The sequence below is a fragment of the Ascaphus truei genome, chromosome 14, assembly GCF_040206685.1.
Source record: "Ascaphus truei isolate aAscTru1 chromosome 14, aAscTru1.hap1, whole genome shotgun sequence".
Taxonomy (NCBI): domain Eukaryota; kingdom Metazoa; phylum Chordata; class Amphibia; order Anura; family Ascaphidae; genus Ascaphus; species Ascaphus truei.
In genome coordinates, this window is record NC_134496.1 from 47,998,377 (window position 1) to 48,020,133 (window position 21,757).

Here is a 21,757-nt window from a genome sequence, read left to right on the forward strand (position 1 = left end):
GACTTGGAGCAGAGGACTTCTTATTCAGGGGACTTGCTCTGAACTCATACTGCTGACCTGCAAAGTAAAAGGCCGAGCTTAAAACACACATGGGCAACCCATCAGGGAGGAACAACATTTACATTCTTGGGAGTTCCAGAATCTTAATTAAACTACAGATCTCCCATTTGTTTCATCTGTGTTCCCTAAACTCCGATAACTAGACCAGGATCTTCTAAGAAATGGAGAAGTTCATACTGTTTTGTTTCCATGTTCATTAACAAAAAATTTTTACCACTGTTTCTAATGTTTTATGTTCCTGCCACAACGCATTAAGTGTGTAGCATCTATGAAAGAGTGAATAAAAAATACAAGTTGAGGATTAAATCACAGAATAACAAATGAGTTTATTTGTTACAGGTGCACACAGGAGACATCTTATAAACAAAGCTCTCTGCCACCGTGGTATACGGCCTACAAACATATTTATACCCTAATACTAAAGCTCACACCCCCTTTATGGGGTGGTTTGTACGTCATGACATGCGTATAAGATAAACAAAATGAATATGAGAACATTGGTTTCATAACATAAATGTATAAGGATAACAAAAATTAATATGATAGTCAGCTAAATTCATTATGCAAGCTCGTAACCTTTATCCCATATACTGCAACATTCAGGGTCTCCCGTGTTTATGTATTTCTTACGGGGTTCATTTGACCGTGAGACCCTCCTTCTGTCTCTTTCTACCACTTTAAATGTGAGAAATAACTGTTCTCTACTCCTAGCTACACAAGGGCTTATCTCTTTTTCAAGGTTTGTAGCTAGGGATGGCTTAACATCAACAAAAAATGAGCTGTGAGCGAAAACATTCTTGCAAAGTCAAACTTCCATTTCATGCAGCTTTCATGCAGACAGAAGACACAATGGATGACACTGACAGAAACACAAACGCATCAAAATGGATGTGAACAAAATGGCTGCTTAGATCCTAGTGCTGTTTACGTCGGACCCCCCTCATAACACTTTCTCAACTTTCTCACATTCTAAGAGGGGTTTATTGACTTGAGATTGCCTCTTACCAGGAGCCTGGAACGGACTCCACCATATACTGTACTATCATGGCATGTTCTCCTCACTGTCTCAAGATAAATGGATCCTATTAACCGCAGCTTCTTTTCCTGGAATGTAGGATGCATACAATCTCCTGCCAAAGAAGGAAAATCTTATCTTGCTTTAAGAGATTGAAAACCAATCACATTTCAACAAGAAACCCATTTAACTGACCTTGAACATCCTAAGTTAGCTAGATATTGGTTACAAATGTGTTACTATGCATCCTTTAATAGTAAAATGGACGCGTTGTCATTGATTCAATGGGCCATTCCTTTCTTATTAAATAAGCAAACTATTCTAAATGTAGAGGGTTAATCTTGGAAGGAACTTTATAGAATAAACCTATAACATTCTTCAAGATATAATCCCCTACTACATTAAATATGTTATTTTTCTTCAATAATAATTCATCTTACATGTAGAAGTTGCTTGAATCTTGTACTCGGAGGTGATCTTAATTCATGTGATAACCTATATCTGGTTGAGATGCCTTTTACATCTGCTTAAAAGTGTTTTGTTTTTTTTAAACTTCGAAACAACCAGTGAAAATGTCACTAAATAATAGGTAGTGTTGTAGATCCCTGGAGAACATTATATCCAGTAGAAAGGTAATTGACTGTCCCATTTAGACATTCTAAATCTATTCGTGAGCAAACGTGGCACTGGGCAAGGTTGTCACTTGTCATCGCTTCTTTATCATATAGCTTTAAAACTTTTAGCAAGTTCACTGAAACATTTTCCCTAGACTTAGAGCTTGGTAAATGTGTATCAGATGTGATTTTTTTAAATTTTTTGGTAAACTACAAATATCAGTCCCAAAAATAATGGATTAAGTTTAAGACTTTTAGAAGAGAATAGTTATCCCACACATATTAATTTACCCTTTAGAATAGAAAAGGACCGCATCAACTATTATTATTATTATAATTAATTATTTAGGCATTAATATATCAACTGATCTACCTCAATTATACATACTAAACTATGTACAGTACCGATCTTTCAAAAACTAAGCAAAGGGCTAAATTATTGAGCTTTACTTTACACTATGGTAGAATTGCTCTTTCACTAAACTCTTCTACCTTTCTCAGGTGTTACCTTTGTTAATAAGAAAAAAAAAATCTATAAACTTGATTGTTAAATAACAAAGCTTTCACCAACTTTCTCTAAAATAACATGTAGTAAAATAACAGAAGAGGAAGAAGGAGTATTGAGGTATGATACATTTTATTGCACCTACAAGTTGTTAATATGTTACAAACTTTCTAACCTCTCCAGGTCCTTCATCGGGTCTGGCAGAAATACAGAGACAGAGAATAATATATGCAGTGTATGTAAGAGGGATAACTGGTTGTAGTGGATGTTGAGAGGAAGAGGGATATTAAAATAAGGTGGATGATGGCACACAGGTGTGAACATGAACTGTGGATTAATAAAAGGCTATTGAATGTAAATCAGCCCGGACAATCAGGAATAATAAGTTTGGGGAGTAGAATTTTCACACTTGCATGCCAGCATCCACCTTATCTTAATGTCCCACTTCCTCTCAACATCCACTGCAACCTGATACCCCTCTTGCATACACTGTATATAATATTCTGTGTATTTCTGCCAGACCCGATGAAGGACCCGGAGAGGTTGGAAAGCTCTTAATATGTAAAGGTATCATACCACCCTCTCCCTCGTTTGTTATTTTACTACATGGAAGAAAGGACCAACACAGTTACCCACCCTTCTTCGCCAGAAAGAACAGAAAGTAGACAATAGCCCTTGCTAAATTGCAAGTAGATCTTACAAAAAATATCTTATTTTATCATTATTAAAAAAAACATCAACCTGGCATAATTTTCATGGTATGTCCATGATTGGATATGTAATACAAAAGATTTTAATAATCCAAAATTGGCATATTTACCCCAACCCGCATTCCCATTCACCCTATCCCAGGCGCCATAAAAAGGGAGGGTCCTAACTTCTGATATGAATATGACGTCTCTCTCAACTTGCTAAATAAGGGGAACCAGAATTTCTCGCTGGTGATCTACACGCGACTTGTAAAAAAAAAAAGGATTATAAATCCTGAAACTGTTTGTTGGTAAGGTGAACTCAACTGTTTCACGGATTGATTACCTTAAAATGAAGATCTATTTGCCAATAATTCTCTTGAATCCGAGTTTACAGCCTCGGTTGACATTGGTTTTACCACATCGATGGTCGTGACGCTTTGAGGACCTTTGGGTATAAACACATCTGGAAAAGACTCTTTGTTACAATGTTGGAAGATTTCCCAAATCTTCAGTCCATTGATGGGATATTTAAAGACTTTAATAGAATTAACAAAAATACACCGCCAACTTTAATCATATACAGTAGTTATCATTTGAATTGTTTCAAAGGGCATTCATTACCTCATAACGTCTAAAGAGATAAAAGCCTGAGATAGCAGACAATTGTCCCAAATGCAAAAATTATATGTCACACTAGACTCGTTGTATTTGGGACTTCAGGAAAATCCAAAAGTTATAGGGTTACATCTTGTTCTTTATAACTAGAACCCTGAAAAACAACCTCGGTTTTGCATAACACCTCTTTGATTTTTGGCAATACATACGTTTGAGCAAATAGCCCTGAGCTATACTGTCAAACGGATAAAAAAAGCGCAAAGGATGTTGGTGCATATTTTTGGAAACGTACATTAAAACTAACATGAAGTTGGGTTAAGCCGCTGTGGCTCTTCCAGGCTGTGGTGAACTCTAACCCCAGCTGTATCAGTGCTTGGTTTCGTGGCATTCGAAACGGTCTCCACCATCTTGCTTGTCATCCAAATGCTCACGGGGGCACCCGGATGTTCCCCAGCCAAGTATGACCTCGTTTTTATGCAAAGAAGAGGTTGTAGGATTCGAATCATTGGAGCCATTTGGAATTTTGTGCTAATTTTGTAAAACAGGCTCCGCAACCGGCTCTCACGTGTTATTTCCGGGTCACGCCTGACAAGCATCTGTTTACCAAAAAAAAAAAAAAAGGTTGCAGCTATGTGGGCCTTTCCCAGATCAGCAGAGATTGCTGGTAATTTGATCCTCCGGCCCGCAGGCAACACCAGGGTAAAACCAAGGTACAAATAGAAAAAACAACTTACCCTGTTGTTTCAGGTAAGTGTAGGCAAAACCCAAAGCACTATATATAGTGCTAGGGATGGTAAACTCCAGTCCTCAGCCCCCACAGGTCAGGTTTTCAGGATACCCCAGCTTCAGCACAGATGGCTCAATCAGTCCCTGCTTCAGCACACATATGACATTTATGATATAATACAGGGGGGCTCAACTCCAGTCCTCAAGCACCCCCTCCAACAGGTCAGGTTTTCAGGATATCTCAGCTTAAGCCCAGGTTGCTCAATCAGAGGCTCGAGTCAGAGACTGAGCCTCTGATTGAGCCACCTGTGCTGAAACAGGGACTGATTGAGCCACCTGTGCTGAAGCAGAGATATCCTGAAAACCTGACCTGTTGGTGGGGCCGGGAGTGCTTGAGGCCTGGAGTTGAGCACCCCTGTGTTAGCCGGTGCTGTTGGTATATAAACGAATACAGTGACATTGAAGAAACAAAGTACCCCAAAAAGCACACTCACCTTGGGGGTGGACTCAGGCTTACAGTGCCACGCAGATCCCACGTATGGATGTGGAAGTTGGGGCCGACGTCCGGCGCAGAGGGGAAGCGGAATGGCAGTTTTGGCCACACCCTTTTTACCACGACCAAATCTGCGCCACCACCCACCTCGCTGCAAGGACATCTCACCGCAGGAGACCTCTCCGCCTCCCTGACGCCATTTTTAAATGTCCTGATGACGCCATTTTACATTTCCTGGCATGAGAGCTCTCGTCCAAATGTTTCAGCATGAGCGCGCCCACCGGTGTGCCGCTGGTTCCCTCCTCCTCCCTTGTCTGTCCTGTCCCCTCTTGTCACTGCAGTGAGGTGCGTGGCGCGAGTACATAGCGCTTCCCAGCAGTGATATATACGTGACACTAAGACGCATATTGGGAATAAGCGCTTTAAGACATAAAAGTGGCACTAGGAAATGGCGGCCCTGACCCGAAGAGCTTACAATCTAAGTGGTAAGTAGGGAGACCTTACAGAGACAGTAGGAAGGTGTTCTGGGTAACTGCGTCTGGGCTGTATAGTACTGGTCAAAAGAACTCGTACTTTGGAGCTACACAAAGAGGTGTGTTTTCAGATGGGCCTTAAAGAAGCTCTCTTGGCGACACTATAGGTTTGAAGCAGAGGTCTTCAGAGCTTAACCACTCCGGGCACCCCCTAATTGCCGGGATAACTACCTGGTAGGTACCTCCGGGAGGAGCCCTGACTGAATTCACAAGATGGCGGTTTAAAAGTTTTGCTTTGTGCGGGCCAATAGGAAGCCGTGACGTCATCCCCAGTCTTCCTATTGGCCCACGTGATGCAGAAGCTGTAAATTGCACAGTGATACCGGCAGTACCTACGGAGGACTGTATGTCGGAATGTAGGGGTCCCCAGAGCTGAAACGCGGTTCAGCTCCAGAGACCCTCTGCTTATATCCTATTTTTTTTTTAAACATAGTGTCCTCGAGTGCTTTTTTCAAGGGGGAGAGAGAGGGTGCTCTTCAGATATTTAGGGGAACGGGATTCCAGAGGTGTGGAGCAGTGAGTGAGGAAGGTGTTAGGTGGGAGAGGGCTTTAGATACAAAAGGGGTGGAGAGAAGACATCCTTGTGTGACCAGGTGTATAGTGAGAGATTGGGGTGAGATGTAAGGAGGGGCAGAGGAGGGTATAGTGAGAGATTCGGGTGAAATGTAAGGAGGGGCAGAGGAGGGTATAGTGAGAGATTGGGGTGAGATGTAAGGAGGGGCAGAGGAGGGTATAGTGAGATATTAGGGCGAGATGTAAGGAGGGGCAGAGGAGGGTATAGTGAGAGATTAGGGCGAGATGTAAGGAGGGGCAGAGGAGGGTATAGTGAGAGATTATGGCGAGATGTAAGGAGGGGCAGAGGATGGTATAGTGAGAGATTAGGGCGAGATGTAAGGAGGGGCAGAGGATGGTATAGTGAGAGATTAGGGCGAGATGTAAGGAGGGGCAGAGGAGGGTATACTGTAGTGGCAGATTGTGGTGAGATATAAGGAGAAATAGAGGAGGGTATAGTGAGAGATTGGGGTGAGATGGAAAGAGGGGCAGAGGAAGGGTATAGTGAGAGATTAGGGCGTGATGTAAGGAGGGGCAGAGGAGGGTATATGGTAGCCTTTAACAAGAGAATTAACATTTTGTAATGGGGATTAATAGGAAGCCAGGAAAGGGATTTAATTTGTTTAAAGCAGCCAACCGTGTGAAATCTTATATGGGTTTTTTTTATAAATAATTTCTGTAGTATTAGATAATAGTGCCTGTTTTTTTTTTTTTTTTAATTCAAAGTGCCATCTTTGTAATGAGTTTTAAAGCATTTTTTTATTTCTATAGCGGGTTTTATAAGCAGTGCAAGATCTCTGAAAAAATAACTTTCCTGTTTATGATCATGTTGCAATATTTCAAACTGTTTAACCTGTAAACTGTAACAATAGATAATGTTACCTTAGAAATATCAGCATACATTGTAGCTGCTAAGTGACAGTAAACTGTCTGAAGGATTGATTGAAACGGAAAGGCGGCCATTATGTTAGGCACACAATCATGATTTTTACAGCTTTATAACAGGAGCACCAAACGATTGCCAGCTTAGGTAAGAATGTATAATTATACATTGTCACATGCTTTACATACACAAATTTTATATTTATATTGCTTTAATATTAGGTATACAATGCTAATAACATTGCTTAAGTTGCAATGAATTTGAGATTGATGCGTGTATATTCAGTTAAATATTTATCATTCACACCCTTTCACTTTCATTTCTCCTGTTTTACCCTCAGCACTACAGATTTCTGCTTGTTGATGCACATCCATTTCCTGGTAACCGTGTGCAAACGGTTGTGTGATTTTTAACTTTTCCTGAACCCAGAGTTGATCATTAATCCTCAATGTAAAATAAACATACTGAGGTGCAGTATATTGTTCCGCAGAATAACAGCATAAAGAGAAATACATAGGCAGTTTGTTAAAACCCTCTGAAGTTTGGTTCAGACGTGCTGAAAATTTTGAGACAGAATTCTTGAAAAAACGTCTATATTAATTCCCCCAAATATCAGACAGAGGTTCTAGCAATGAGACGTGTGCATTAACCCTTTGAGTGCGGACATAGTCACTACATTATGGGGACTGGCACCCCAGGGGAACTCATGAGACTGACTACATCCTGTTTTTTCCGGGTTCGATGGCGCCCTGCGTTCTCATAGAGAGCAAGACGCGATCTAACCAGTGAGGAAAAGGAAAACAGGAGAATTTTGCCTCCTCCATTTAAACCAAAATGGCAGCCGTGGTCACGTGACTGCACTATGCCGGCGGGGGACTGCGACCGCTCCGGCACGCATAGGGATGAAGCAGCACACTGCACCAATGTACTTTTTTTGCACATATTTTTTTTATTTACTTATATACTTCCACCAAACCTCCTTTTCTCCTATCAGGGAAGCCTTTATTTTTTACATCCAATGCTTAGTTCAGTGAGTTTCATTTGATAACATACTATCTTTATTTTTTTTTATCTACAACCTCAAGACCAAAGTTCATTTGAATGTGTACTGTACCTTCCCCACTATGCAAAATAACTTGAAACGCCCACACATATACTGTATACAGGTATAATTTCCTTAGGCAGCGAAGGTCTCTTTCCTGGTACAATGAATTCCTGTTGCCCATAGTTCTCTTACTGTAAAGCACCCAGGAAAGGATGAATAATATGTTTCCTGTATACCAGGGGTGTCTAACTCCAGTCCTCAAGAGCTACCAACAGGTCAGGTTTTCAGGATATCCCTATTTTAGCACAGGTGGCCCAATCAGTGGCCCTTGGTCAAGTTTTTTTGAGTGCTTTTTCTCTGTGCATAGTGACAAGTCTCTTTCATTCAAAGAACATCTATCTACAATTTTGTGCCATTCATTAAAAAACATCTGTATCTACTGTACATGCTGTATCGTTATCTTGAACAAGATAGATTACATGAAAGAAGCATATAGATTATTGGGAGATAATGAGATTTATAGAAAATTAACACACGAGCCAATTAAACAATTTATGAAAGAAGTGACACAGCAATAAGATGAAGGACTTTCTAAGGCATACTCCTAAAAACAGGAGTGTGATTATATCGAAAATGAACATCCGAGTACACCAGATGTTTTACTATCTCCCCAAAATCCATAAGAACCTTGAGAACAACCCACCCCACCTCCCCCGGTAGACCGATCATTTCGGGAATTGGGTCACTCACACAGAATATGTCTGAATACATAGATACTCAGGAAAAAGGGAATCCAGCGCTCTGCGGATTTTGTGTCAAACTAATTCATTGCGCCACACAATGTTTCGGCCTTAAATAGGTCTTTCTCATGTGACTAGGCACTTGAGGAAGACCTATTTAGGTCGAAACGTTGTGTGGCGCAATAAATTAGTTTGATATAAAATCCGCAGAGCGCTGGGTTCCCTTTTTCCTGAGTATTGCTTGGAATATTTTTGACAGGTACTCCTTGGACCAGCCAAAACAGAGTCAATATATAGGGGGGCCTGTAACGCAGACTCCGTGGCACAGAATACAAGTTAGCTGGATGCAGCTTTGGTGGGTTTTGCCGTCATTTGACCATTTGGACGTTTGGAGGAAGAGATTCAACAAAGGGAAATACTGTACTGTATGTCTATTTTGTGATGTGGGAACGGGAAGAAGAAGGGGTCTTTACTCCGAAACATTTCCCCACTATATATTGACTCTATTTTGGCCTTTTTTCCCCGCCTGTTGCTACTTATTCTTTTCTTCCTATAGAATTTTATTTATGGTGTTTTTTCCCCCATATCTTGCACCACTTGTACTTAGTTCATTCTTTGCTTATCCTACGGGAAGAATACCATGCGTGGCATACTTGTTATCGTTTGTTTTCTTTGATCACACTTTCTGTGTATGTTCATGCTACATTTAGTTGTATATTTTTCACCTATTCTCAAATGTATTTTTAATATCTCTGTCTCATTATTTATTTGACAATATGAGCGCACAGAACACCGTGTATATATGTGAGAGGCTTATTTATTGGCATTCAATTGGCCAGAATTTATCATTTTAACCTGAAGTTTGACAATACTAGGACAATTTGATGACAAAATGCACAAATGAATGATGTTTCAAATTTAGTTTTGTCTGTGTTTCATTCGGTGTTGGCAATCTTTATCCTATTAGGTTTAATCAGTCATTCCACAATACAGTATAAAATATAACATTTTCCTATTAGGTATCTCGTCCTGTAACTTTCATTTCTTCTGTTTTCCCTCTGACGTCCAGATTCTGTCTGTTGAAGTGTTTCACTTTCCTGGTAACTGGGTACAAGTGTTTGTGTTATGTTCAACGTGAAACCTGAGCTGATACTTAATCCTTATCACTGTAAAATAAATGTCTTGGATCCAGTAAGTACAAGGTACATTTTTGCTGTCTTGTCAACAAATACCTTCTGGGCATGCTACCCGGCTATCTGAACAAGCTCCATCACCCCTACACCACATGCAGCACTTATCACCTGAGATCCGACTCCAAAAGACTGTTCATGGTCCCAAGGTTACACAAAGTATCCGGCCGCTCCTCCTTCTCTTACCGTGCACCCCACAACGTGAACAGTCTACTAGAGACTCTCACAGCCGCCACCAGTCTAAGTTCTTTCAAGACTTTAGCTGTCTCACATTTTAATCTGGTCTGTAACTGTTACATACGCTCACAACATATATTATCTCTAACTGTCCATGAAATGTCTGTAAATATAATGAGTAACAATGTATTGTCATTATAACTCTGTGCTCAGAACAAATGTGAAAACGAGAGGAAACTCTCAATATATTAGTTCCTGATAAAACATTTTTATAAATAAAAAAGAATTAAAAACATACAGTTTGTAGTGTATTGTTCTGCAGAATAACGGCATAAAAGGGGTACAGCATTGGCAGTTTCTGGAAAATGTGGTGTAGATTTCTTGAATAATTTATATAGTTATTGTTTTCCCCAAACGCTGTACAGCTGTTCTGACAAATTAGACTGTGTCTTCACTAATCAACTTTTGATGTTTTAAAAGGAAATAACTCCTGTTGCCCATTCTAAAAATTTAAAGTTAAATAATAAGTGTCTGGGAGGTCAAAATGGATGCAACCCATTGCAGTCTGAGGTCACCATGGTAATCCCAGATGCTAAAATTAACACTAAGAAAACATAAGAGCAAAATACTAATAGTATGTGGGACAGATGCACTAAACTATGTTAAAACCGGGCAAATAACGTCAGGTTCTGCACATAGACAATCAATGTTATTTATATGAGTTTAATGGGTATCCACTAAGCTAATTATAAGGAAAAACAACAGCTGTTATTTAACTCATTAGAGTAGGGTTAATGTTGGGTTTTAATTACCCTAAATGGTAGAACAAATGACATATAAACACATTTCTTTATACAAATAATCATAAAAAATGACGCAAATAGCACAGGAAGAAATGCTGTCATAAAAAACAGACTGGTTAGCTCAAAATCATAAAGATTATTGATTCTTAAGTATAAACCAATATAGTTTTTTAAAAAATGTAATATTCACTTATCGAGGATCTTGTTGAAAACAAAGCAAAAGGGTCCCGCATGAATAATGAATGGATTATTCCACCATTTAGGGTAATTAAGCCTACAGCTGTTGTATTACCTTTTGTTCGATTGAGATTGGCTGGATGTGATTTTCATGCCCAGCCAATCATTGAAGACCAGTGGGTATATAATTTCCTGTATAATTCAGAGTAAACTATTCCCTGATGAATTAGTATTGCGCTACGAAACGCGTAGGATTAATCATATCGATTCTCTAAGCTACATTTTTGCTCCTATTGTGAGGCAACCCCTGAAGCTCTAACACTGTGTGTCTTTTTAGCAGGTTATAGTTTTTATTCCTGCTTTCGATCGTCACTTAGTGGCGCCTTTGCAGGGATATCACTGGCTTGCAGGACACTGTCAGTGTATACTTTGAGCTCAGATGATATACATCATTGATTCCCGGAGTATTATCTGCCTTTTTCACGTGATCCTTATAGCAATACCCCCCCCCCGTTTCACCACCTACGGGTCACGATTTTACTGTGAAACCGTATTGTGATAGGAGGAGGGGGTTACAATTTGGCTTTAAACAACGAACAGTGAACAAGCAGTATCACCACACCGTAATACCGACGCTGCCCCTGAGAGAGGTCACTGACAGGACGTTTGTTCCAAAGAGGACTACTGCTGCCGCTATGCAAGAGGCCACCTACCTGTAGGAGAACTTCGTCACCTGAGGACCACCTGAGGGGACCATCCGGGTGTTGAGACGATGACTTTTCCCGTCCCGGCGTTTGGTAACCCATGTTTTGACACATGGAATGCTTGTATTACTTTACCTGATGTACGCAGATTATTAACCCTTACAATATAATTTTACATTTGAATTTACTTCACTCTGAGCGTTGTGCGCTGTTTTTCTTGTCTTTAGTCTCTTGTAGTGTAGAGGGTGCTGAGCCACCCTCATGTTAACAGCTGCAGCCGCTTCTCAAATCATTCATACAAGGTAATGTATGTTTTACATTAATGTTGTTGTTGGTGTGATTGAATTACACTCTAATTAGTGTGGGGTAATTGGATAATTATCCTACTTTTCTGCACTGAATTCATTCTAGTAGCGCACTTTTATTAATATTTTTTATATTAAGGGTAAGCAAAGGAAAGGTCAGATCAAAACTCCCTCTGCCACCAGGCATATTAATGTCAAATGTGAAGGGCCATAAAACATCTGTCTGCTTCAGCTTTCCTGCCGCTGCATCCACTTCGGAAATCCAGCTGATGGGCCTCTAATTTAGCCCTGTGTACCAATTACAGGGGTGCACGAAGTGGGGGGTGCGGCTGTTACAGAGGCCCCGCGCTTTCCCGAAGGTATTTAAAATAAATGCCGGGGATCGCACGAGGCCTCTGTAAACTTCTTACTTACCTTGTTTCTATCGACGCGTCTCCATGGCGACCAGCGTCAAATGTCGCCGCAGGGGTCAAGTCGCAACGTGACGTCACATTACACCGTGACCGTGCAGGGGTGGGGGGGGGGGGGGGGGCGCGATCCGGAGGGGAGAGAAGACGGGGGCACATTAAGGAAAGTTTGCGCTCCCCTGTACTAGTGCATAGAAGTCTTAGGATGCAGACAAAACAATAGAGCACGAATGCAGCAAATACCAGGTGACATTTCTCGTGACTTTTGTTTTCATTCTCTAAACCAGGGAGGTCAAGTGGAGCAGAATCGCTCATATTAAAACAAAAATAGCACTGGTTACGGCATCAGCCGTGAGCGATGACATGATTTGTTTTTGCAGCCGGCACCCACTGGAACTTCTCTAATAAATATTACATGATGCGGAGAAACAGAAGCTTCATACATCAGGTGGGATCAGGTGTCATACTATATACACAATATCCCTATAGATGCACTCTGAAAAGTCAAACTTAATATTTAATATAACTGTATGAAATTAAAAGCAGGGAACAAATTAAATTAAAAGAGAATATGAAGATGTATGGAACATATATATATATATAGGTAACAGAGCAGATGGCACACAAATACAGATGAAGACAGGTGCTTAGTCCCATATGAATGAATATAATCAAAGGCTCCTTACCAGGCAGACCAGAGAATCCAGGGAATCCAAAGCAGGCACAGCAAGGAAGAGACAGCACACTTTTTTTTTGCCTGCTTCACTAATACAATTCTTTTTGCTAACAAGTGTGCTGTCTCTTCCTTGCTGTGCCTGCTTTGGATTCCCTGGATTCTCTGGTCTGCCTGGTAAGGAGCCTTTGATTATATATATATATATATATATATATATATATATATATATATATATATATATATATATATATATATATATATATATGAAAAGACAAAGCAGCACTAACAAACACAAATGTATGCACAAAATGCATAAATGCACAAAATGACACTTTAAATATTAGAATACTAGTTAGTTCAAAGTTCAATCCAGCAGAGAACGAATCCAGTGGAACTGTCCTCTTAGGGCCTCATGCAGAGAGCAGCGCTATTTAAAATCTCGCCATTTTCCGGAGAAAATCGCGCAAAAAACAGCTGAAATGGCGAGGTAGGAAAAACGCGCCATTTTTTTTTCCTATTTGAAAATCTCGCCGCGCGGCTGGCGAGAAACTAAATTTCGCCAGTCTGAAAAGTATCCGAATTCAGAAAGGCGCGCTCGCCATCTAGCGGCTGTTTTTGGCGCGATTTTCTTCAATTTTCTCCGACAACTAAAGTTGGCAAGAACCAGGAGCTCGCCGGCTATAGGGAAAAAAAAAATGCGCAATTTTTTTTTTCCCCTTTCAGCTGCGCGCATCTCCTCATTTACAATTCTCCACATGCAGTAATGCTAAAAATAGCGGATTTCGCCCATTTCTGCATATGGAGAATAAAACTCTCCATTAAACCTACTTTTTATTCCCCTCTCCAATTTTAAATAGCGCTGCTCTCTGCATGAGGCCCTTAGTCAGGCAAATTCTCCCATTCATTCTTCAGTGTGTGTGTATATATATATATATATGTATATATATATATATATATATATATATATATATATATATATATATATATATATATATATATATATATATTTAAAAAATGAATAGACGATACCGTTCTGTGGCTAACTAAATGCTTTTATTTGTGCGAGCTTTCGAGATACACTGATCTCTTCTTCCAGCGGTGTTACAATGAATAAAGCAAGCAAGGCTTAACTTAAAAACAGTGTCTCTTGAAATGTTATCTGTGACTGAAACCTATCCCTCCCCTTGTGTAGTATGCGATATTTGACTTGAGGTGTTAAATAGGGGGGAGGGATAGGTTTCGGTCACAGATAACATTCCAGGATGCACTGTTTTTAAGTTAAACCTTTTTTGCTTTATTCAATGTACCATCGCAGGAAGAAGAGATCAGTGTATCTCAAAAGCTAGCACAAATAAAAGCATTTAATTAGCCACAGAATGGTATCGTCTATTCATTTTTGATTATTAAGCTCGGCTAACACAGTACAGATACCTCTACATCTATATATATATATTGCTAGAATTTAATGTAACACAAAAATAATAAGACTGGGAAAACAGAACGGAGTCTGCAAAATGTGCAGAGCTACACCAAAAAGCGATGGTAGCTAGGGGACAGACAAAAAGCAGGAGGGCAAAAAGTGGGATTTAACAGGTCAAACCAAGATTAGCTGCAAGCATTGCAGTGCTACATGCAAAGAGCAATGGTAACAGGGGACAAAATGTCAAGGGAATCAAGACAACAAACCAGAAGGTAGCTGAAGATCAGTAGAATGAGGAGTCTGAGTTAAAAGAAAGAGGGAAAGACTCAGCTCTAAGGAACAAAGGAAACCCTGACTGCTGGCTGTAACCATAAAGTTTGACAAGCAAAGAACTAACAGACAGGGTGGGATTTTATACCCAAACTAAGGTGGCCGCTCGCCTCATGGGCTGTTCTAGTTCTTACAAGTTCTGGGACTGAACCTAACTCCTCTGTGCACCCCTACAGGTACTGCGGGAGGGAACCATGACAGTGAAATAGTCATTCTCAACTAGAGTCGACCTATGCTCTGTCGATAGTGAGGGAGGGCCTCAGTCTGCTGGACATTAATGTAACATACCTGTGCTAAATACAAATACACTTGTGAAAATACAGTATAAGGTGAGTAGTCCCTCTGCAACTGGGCTGTGTAATCATCAACATGAGTCCTAGACCCCCAGTGAGTAACAGTCATCAAAAGTGGACAAGGGTTGAACAATCGGTAAAGCGTTGGCTGTGTGTGAGGAATAGATTGGAATATATTATATCTACAAGAGAGTAGATATTTGTGGCGCAAGGTTAGTGTCAAACAGTGTTGGCATCTCTTAGACTTCAGGTTGTTTATACCCTCTCTTAGGGCACGGGCATGGTCCGTGCTTAGCCGCTGACCCGCGCTGACCCGTGCTCATGCTTCTCAGTGAGCCCCTGCAGCCGCAATGAGAGAGGCTTTAGTAGGGGGTCGCGCACGCTTCCGCAGGCGTGCAGAAGCGTGCTGACTTTCACCCAACAGTCGGATTTTAGTTTTCGCACTGAGGGAAGCGGAGGGCAACAGCCAATGGCACTCAGCGACGTCTCCGCCGTGACGTGGCGCGCTAGCCCCGCCTCCCACCCGCCTCTCAAGCGCGCTCGCTGATGCTCATGCCAGGACACAAAAAAGCTCCTGCTTGAGCAGGAGAGCATGAGTGTCAGCGCAGCTCAGCGTGGCATTTTTTACCATATCCCAGGCGTAAGTCTCAAACAGATGAGTTTTAGCGAGCATCAGAGGTCGCCTGGCTCTGCTCCAGACTTTGAGCTGTTCACACTCGCAGCATCCCTCTGCGTGACGTCAGAATAACCTCCACATGCGTTTCGTCCAATTCGGACTTCTTCGGGAACTTCAGGGACCTCAACTCAGGAGCAGCGGACCAGCTGTCCTCCGGCCGCATTATTGAGATTCAAAATGGCCGCAGGGTCAGGGCTCGCTTAGGCAGCCAATAGAATAACGATGACATTGCAGCTTTCTATGGGTGACCCCACCGCAAACCATAATTGTCGAAACCAGCATGTCGCGGGGGGGGGGGGAGGGACCACGGAAAAGTTCAGTTCAGGTAGGATAAACTCGCACCTCCCAAAATACCAGGGATTGCTGCTTTAATCATATACTTAAAATGTGCGGCCTACCTTTTATTTATTTATTGATAAAAATGATTTACCAGGAAGTAATACATTGAGAGTTACCTCTCGTTTTCAGGTATGTCCTGGGAACAGAGTTAGGCTGCGGTCCCAGTGCACGCGCGCCAGGCAGGGGGGGGGGGTGTGTGGCGCGTGCACAGCGCTGCACCCGCACACGCGGTCCTGAGAGGGAGAGGTTGCGATGGGAGGGGGCATGGCGGGGGGTTTGCAGGGGCGTGGCCATGACCTCACGCGGCTGTTTCGCCCTCATAGGCTGACCCGCCGGCGGGGGCGTGGCCACGGCTCCGTCGCAAGTTCCACACACAATTTTTTTGTGTGTGTGGAATCTTGCAGTACAGCATGGCTGCTGAATGTGCGCCGACGCATGTACTCAGTCCTGAGTGACTGGGGGGCCGGTGCTTGGGCACACAGCGAACGCCAAGGCGTGCGCTCTGGCAGTCACTGGGACCGCAGCCTTAAGATGAGCAGTTGGCAGTTGTGCTCATGAAATTCATTCTGCCTTCCCTGTTTTATCAGCAGCGCATAACTTCCTTATTACAACAGGACAATCCAGTCTTATCAAACAAGAAAAAGCTTCCCGAATTTACTCACTTCTGTGTCATGCAAATTCTTGTCCAACGTGACATGTCCTGGCAATTCAACTTTTTAATGCTTGTTTTTCCGTGTGAGGGAAAATATTTACAGCACAACTTACACACTCAGAAACTTCCCCAGCACTTGCACATCAGGAAACTTCATTTGCGATCCCCATTGCATGAATAATATTAGTTAATTGTCTGCCATTGGCAATGGCAGTTGCTTTTAGCGCTGAACCTACGTACCGAATAGCTATCAGCAGTGTAAGGATTTAATTCTATTATCAATAAGTGCCCGTTCGTATCGAGCTGTAAGTTTAGTTACCAGAATATTCTTACATCTTAAACTCAGGCAGCACTGGTTTGCTGGGACTATGTTATAGGGAGATTCAGAAATAGCTGTCAAAGCAGCAAACATGCTAAATATTATTATTATTTTTTTAAATAAATCAGCTCTGTAGTTAGATAATACTTACTGTATTTTATTTATTATTATTATTCAACTCTTAATACAATTTTAATTCGTTTTAAAGCATGCTTTGATTTCTACAGCAGATCTCTCAAAGCAGTGCAAGATCTTAGCAACACTTTTCTGTTTGGGATACGTTGTTGTCAATATTCCCAGCAGTTTGAGTTGTAAAATGTAACAATAGATAATGTTACCTTAGTAATATGTAGCTGCTGAGTTACACTGACTGAAGTAGCCATTATGTTAGGCACACTGTCAGGATTTTGACAGATGTATAACAGAAGTGCCAAACGATTGCCAGCTTAGGTAAGAATGTAGAATGATACATTGTCAGGCTTTACATGTGAGGGGGGATGTAGTATTGCTGCTTTTATGCATGATCACAACTCAGTGTTTAAAAACGATATATATTTCTGGTACCAGGAAACACCCTGTATAAATAACATCAATAGAGATAGGGGGTGGAAGTCAGAAAAATACAAAAATACACTATACTTGCTTTTGAGATTTATATATATATCTTTAAAAAGGATGCAATTTCGAGGAATAAAGAATCCCGTTGTGCAAGCATGGAGTGCCTGCCGTTTTGATTTATTTCTCATACTCGACAACTATTCTGGCATGAACTCACCCCCTGTTCTCTGGACTATAATTGCTAACTGTGTGCCCTGATTTACCTGGTTATATATACCGAAGCGTTAATGTCACGATGGAGTATATCTCACCATTTTTGCAGAAGGGATGTGCCTGCCGTTTTTGTTCTCTGTACGCGCATGATTCTGCTGTTAGAAACCCTGTTGTTTCTTTCTGTTTTACCAAGGATTAGAGTGCCTCCATAATCTATATATATATATATGTGATGTAACAGGTAACCGGAAATGACCTGGTACCCGGCATACCTGGCCATATTTAAGCTACCCGAAAATTACCCGAACCCAGCCCAGGGCGCTGTAACCGGGGGCCGGGTATTTCCGTCCTGCTCTGCTCCCGCGTTGATTCTCCTCAATCACTCCCCTTCCTCCGGGGTGGTGGGAGAACAGGACGGAGAACGGTAGGAGCGGGGCAGTAGAAGACAACTGACGGTGGAAGGGAGAGGAGGACGGCATCCTGCAGTGGTCAGCAATCAGCGGCCGAGGGACAGGATGGCATCCTGCAGCAGTCAGCAGCCAGTGGTGGAGGGAGAGGACGGCATCGTGCAGCGGTCAGCAGCCAGAAGCGGAGGGAGAGGAGGACAGCATCCTGCAGTGGTCAGCAGCCAGCGGTGGAGGGAAAGGGTGGCATCCTGCAGTGGTCAGCAGCCAGCGGTGGAGGGAGAGGATGGCATCCTGCAGTGGTCAGCAGCCAGCGGTGGAGGGAGAAGATGGCATCCTGCAGCGGTCAGCAGACAGTTGCGAGGGAGATGACGGCATCCTGCAGCGGTCAGCAGCCAGAGGCAGAGGGACAGGATGGCATCCTGCAGTGGTCAGCAACCAGCGGCCGAGGGACAGGATGGCATCCTGCAGTGGTCAGCAGCCAGCGGTGGAGGGAGAGGATGGCATCCTGCAGTGGTCAGCAGCCAGCGGTGGAGGGAGAAGATGGCATCGTGCAGCGGTCAGCAGCCAGCGGTGGAGGGAGAAGATGGCATCCTGCAGCGGTCAGCAGACAGTTGCGAGGGAGATGACGGCATCCTGCAGCGGTCAGCAGCCAGCGGTGGAGGGAGAGGATGGCATCCTGCAGCGGTCAGCAGCTAGTGGTGGGGGGAGATGACGGCGTCGTGCAACGGTCAGCAACCAGCGGCGGAGGGAGAAAAGGACTGTGTGAGCGACACAGGAGCGGTACAGGACCTCTGCCGCTCCTCCCCAGCCGTACTCCTGTGCTGCTCCTGTTCCGCTCACATGGTCCTCCACTGCCTGCGCCACCGGCTGCTGCCTCTAAACCTACCCGGCTGTGTCATTTTTCGTTCTCCCCCAACCCCCTCCAGGTACCCGATACCCGGTATTTTTTAGGACCCGGTATATATGTTTGTGTGTGTGTTTACCAGATTGTAGTCCAGCAAGAAGAGATAGTACGCAAGGAGTAGACTTCGGAAAGTTGTATTGGAAGAGTAGACACTCAGAGCTATACATACACCCTTGCTTTTTCAGCACACTGCGAGCATGCATTTAAGAATCTGTAGGCCGCGTGCTATTGGTCTAAATACGGTATATATTGCATATGTAGTTGTTGACATTCATATGGACGTGTTGGCTCATACATTATATACTAAGCAGTGCTGTGCCATAAGACAGGGGTGCCCAAACTAATAGAGCAGCCCTCCCTGCCTTCTCCCCCCATGCTCGCACCCCCCTCACCTCTTGTCACATGACCTTGCGGCGTCATTTGACGCCACCATGCCATGGCGCCGCATCATAGCAGCCTTCTGAATCAAGGTAAGTTGAATGCCTTGGTGAAGAGCGCAAGGCCTCTGCAATCGCCGCACCCCCCGCCCCAAAGTTTGCGCACCCCTGCCATAACACACCTGCTGCCACTGTATGGGCCATGAGGTTTTCTATGGGGCCTGGTTTCTTCCCAAGTTCCATCTGTCCTAGTAGGGAAACGGAGATGCCCGGGATCTTCAGGGACACTGAAGATGGAATTGTTATCACCCCTGTGGTCATCAATCATGCATTGTTAATGCACCTTTGATTGGTTTCCTGTAACGTATGCAGTTCTTCCCTCTGCTGGCATTATTCTATGTATACCAAAATGTACAGGCATACCCCGGGTTTAAGGACACTCACTTTAAGTACACTCGCGAGTAAGGACATATCGCCCAATAGGCAAATGGCAGCTCGCGGATGCGCCTGTCAGCACGTCCTGAACAGCAATACCGGCTGTCTACCTGTACCAAAGCTGTGCGCAAGCGGGGAGACTATAGAGCCTGTTACAAATACGTTATTTACATCAGTTATGCTCGTATATGACGATTGCAGTACAGCACATGCATCGATAAGTGGGAAAAAGGGAGTGCTTCACTTTAAGTAAATTTTTGCTTTACATACATGCTCCGGTCACATTGCGTACGTTAATGCGGGGTATGCCTGTATGTTGCTTGCTGAAAGGGAATCCGAGTAGTATTTTATTACCTTCTTGTTTAAATGTTAGGTTTTTTTTTTTCTTTTAGAATATTGTCTTGTTTTTATAACCGGATAAACTAGCGGGCATGTTGTTTGGGAATGATTTACCTTTGGTTTGTTTGCAGCGTGATAATAAAAAAGTCTGTTCAGTGACCTTTCTTATCGACCTTGGAAATAACACATTGTTCTTTGGACCCTTTCACAGTAGCTGGAAATCGAAGCAGCAATTTGACTTACTTTGGCACCCTTAGGGGCCGATTCACTAAACTTCAATAAATTCATTGCAACTTCGATTGGGTTGACATTTTCCTACCAAACGCTGTGAAATATGTGCAAAAAACAGTATTTGCCAAGAAAATTCTGGAGAACCCTCTGCTTCAATCCTGTTATACATTTTTTATGTTTTTTTCTATATGAAACCTGTGTTGCTGCTTTAAAACCTGGCCTGTTGGTAGCCTTTAAGGACTGAGCCACTGATTGAGCCACCTGTACTGAAGCAGGGATATCCTGAAAACCTGACCTATTGGTGGCCCTTGAGAACTGGAAGCCTTTCCCCTTATCAAAATCACATGGATAAATGTACTGGGGGGTTGGGGGTTTCCAATTCTGGGGGAACACTGAAGACAAAAAAACTGTACTACTGAATGTAAACAAGAAATCTCATTACGTCACTTAGCGCAATGTGCTTTTATGAATTTGGTGTTATTTACTCACTCCAGTTTTGCAGCCAAGAGACTTGTATACATATATTCTATTTACACTGAGATACAGTTTATGTTTGCACTTACAGTATAAGGGCTGCGCCTGTGTTTTGAAGTCAGGACTGCATTCTCAGCTCTCGATTTTGGCTCTAGTCCTGAAGCTGGCAGCAATCCAGACGTTATCTGCTGCAATCAGCACATTTACAGGTCTGTTTTGCTCACTCTAAGCCAACTTTTTTGGGTTACAGCCCAGTGCAGTTTTTCGTAAACAGCCACAGGGAGGGGTGTTGATTTGATACCGTGTAGTATCACCCTAGGGATGAACCCGTTTCTAAATGTGTGTGTAGCTTTCAGTTTGGAAGATAAAGTTCCATTGTGGAGCATTAGTACTGTATATTAAAATATACCGTATCAACACATTTGGTTGTGGAGTTTTTTTGCCTCTTCAACGCCAATGGACTAATTAGGCTTCAAATAACCCTTAGAAATTATTATTCTTTTTTTTTTAAATACTAAAAGAAGATATATATATATATATATATAAAACACATCGCAGTCTCTTGTTTATTTTAAGGTTTATTACAAAGCATCTAAGACAAAGGAAAATTAGTCAGATGCAGGATTAGAGCCGGCGAGGCAGGTCAATCGAATGCATAATCAATATGGTGTTTATGGTGTGATTCACACCGAAAGTTGCAGGGACCACACAAAAGGTCACTGAGATTGTAAGCTCTTTGGGGCAGGGTCTCCCTTTGCCTTATGTTGCCATTTACCTTTTGCGCGTATCCCCATTGTTTGTACTTTATTTATCGTGTATTTAAGCGCTGCGTACATTGTTGGTGATATATATATATATATTATATATATATATATATA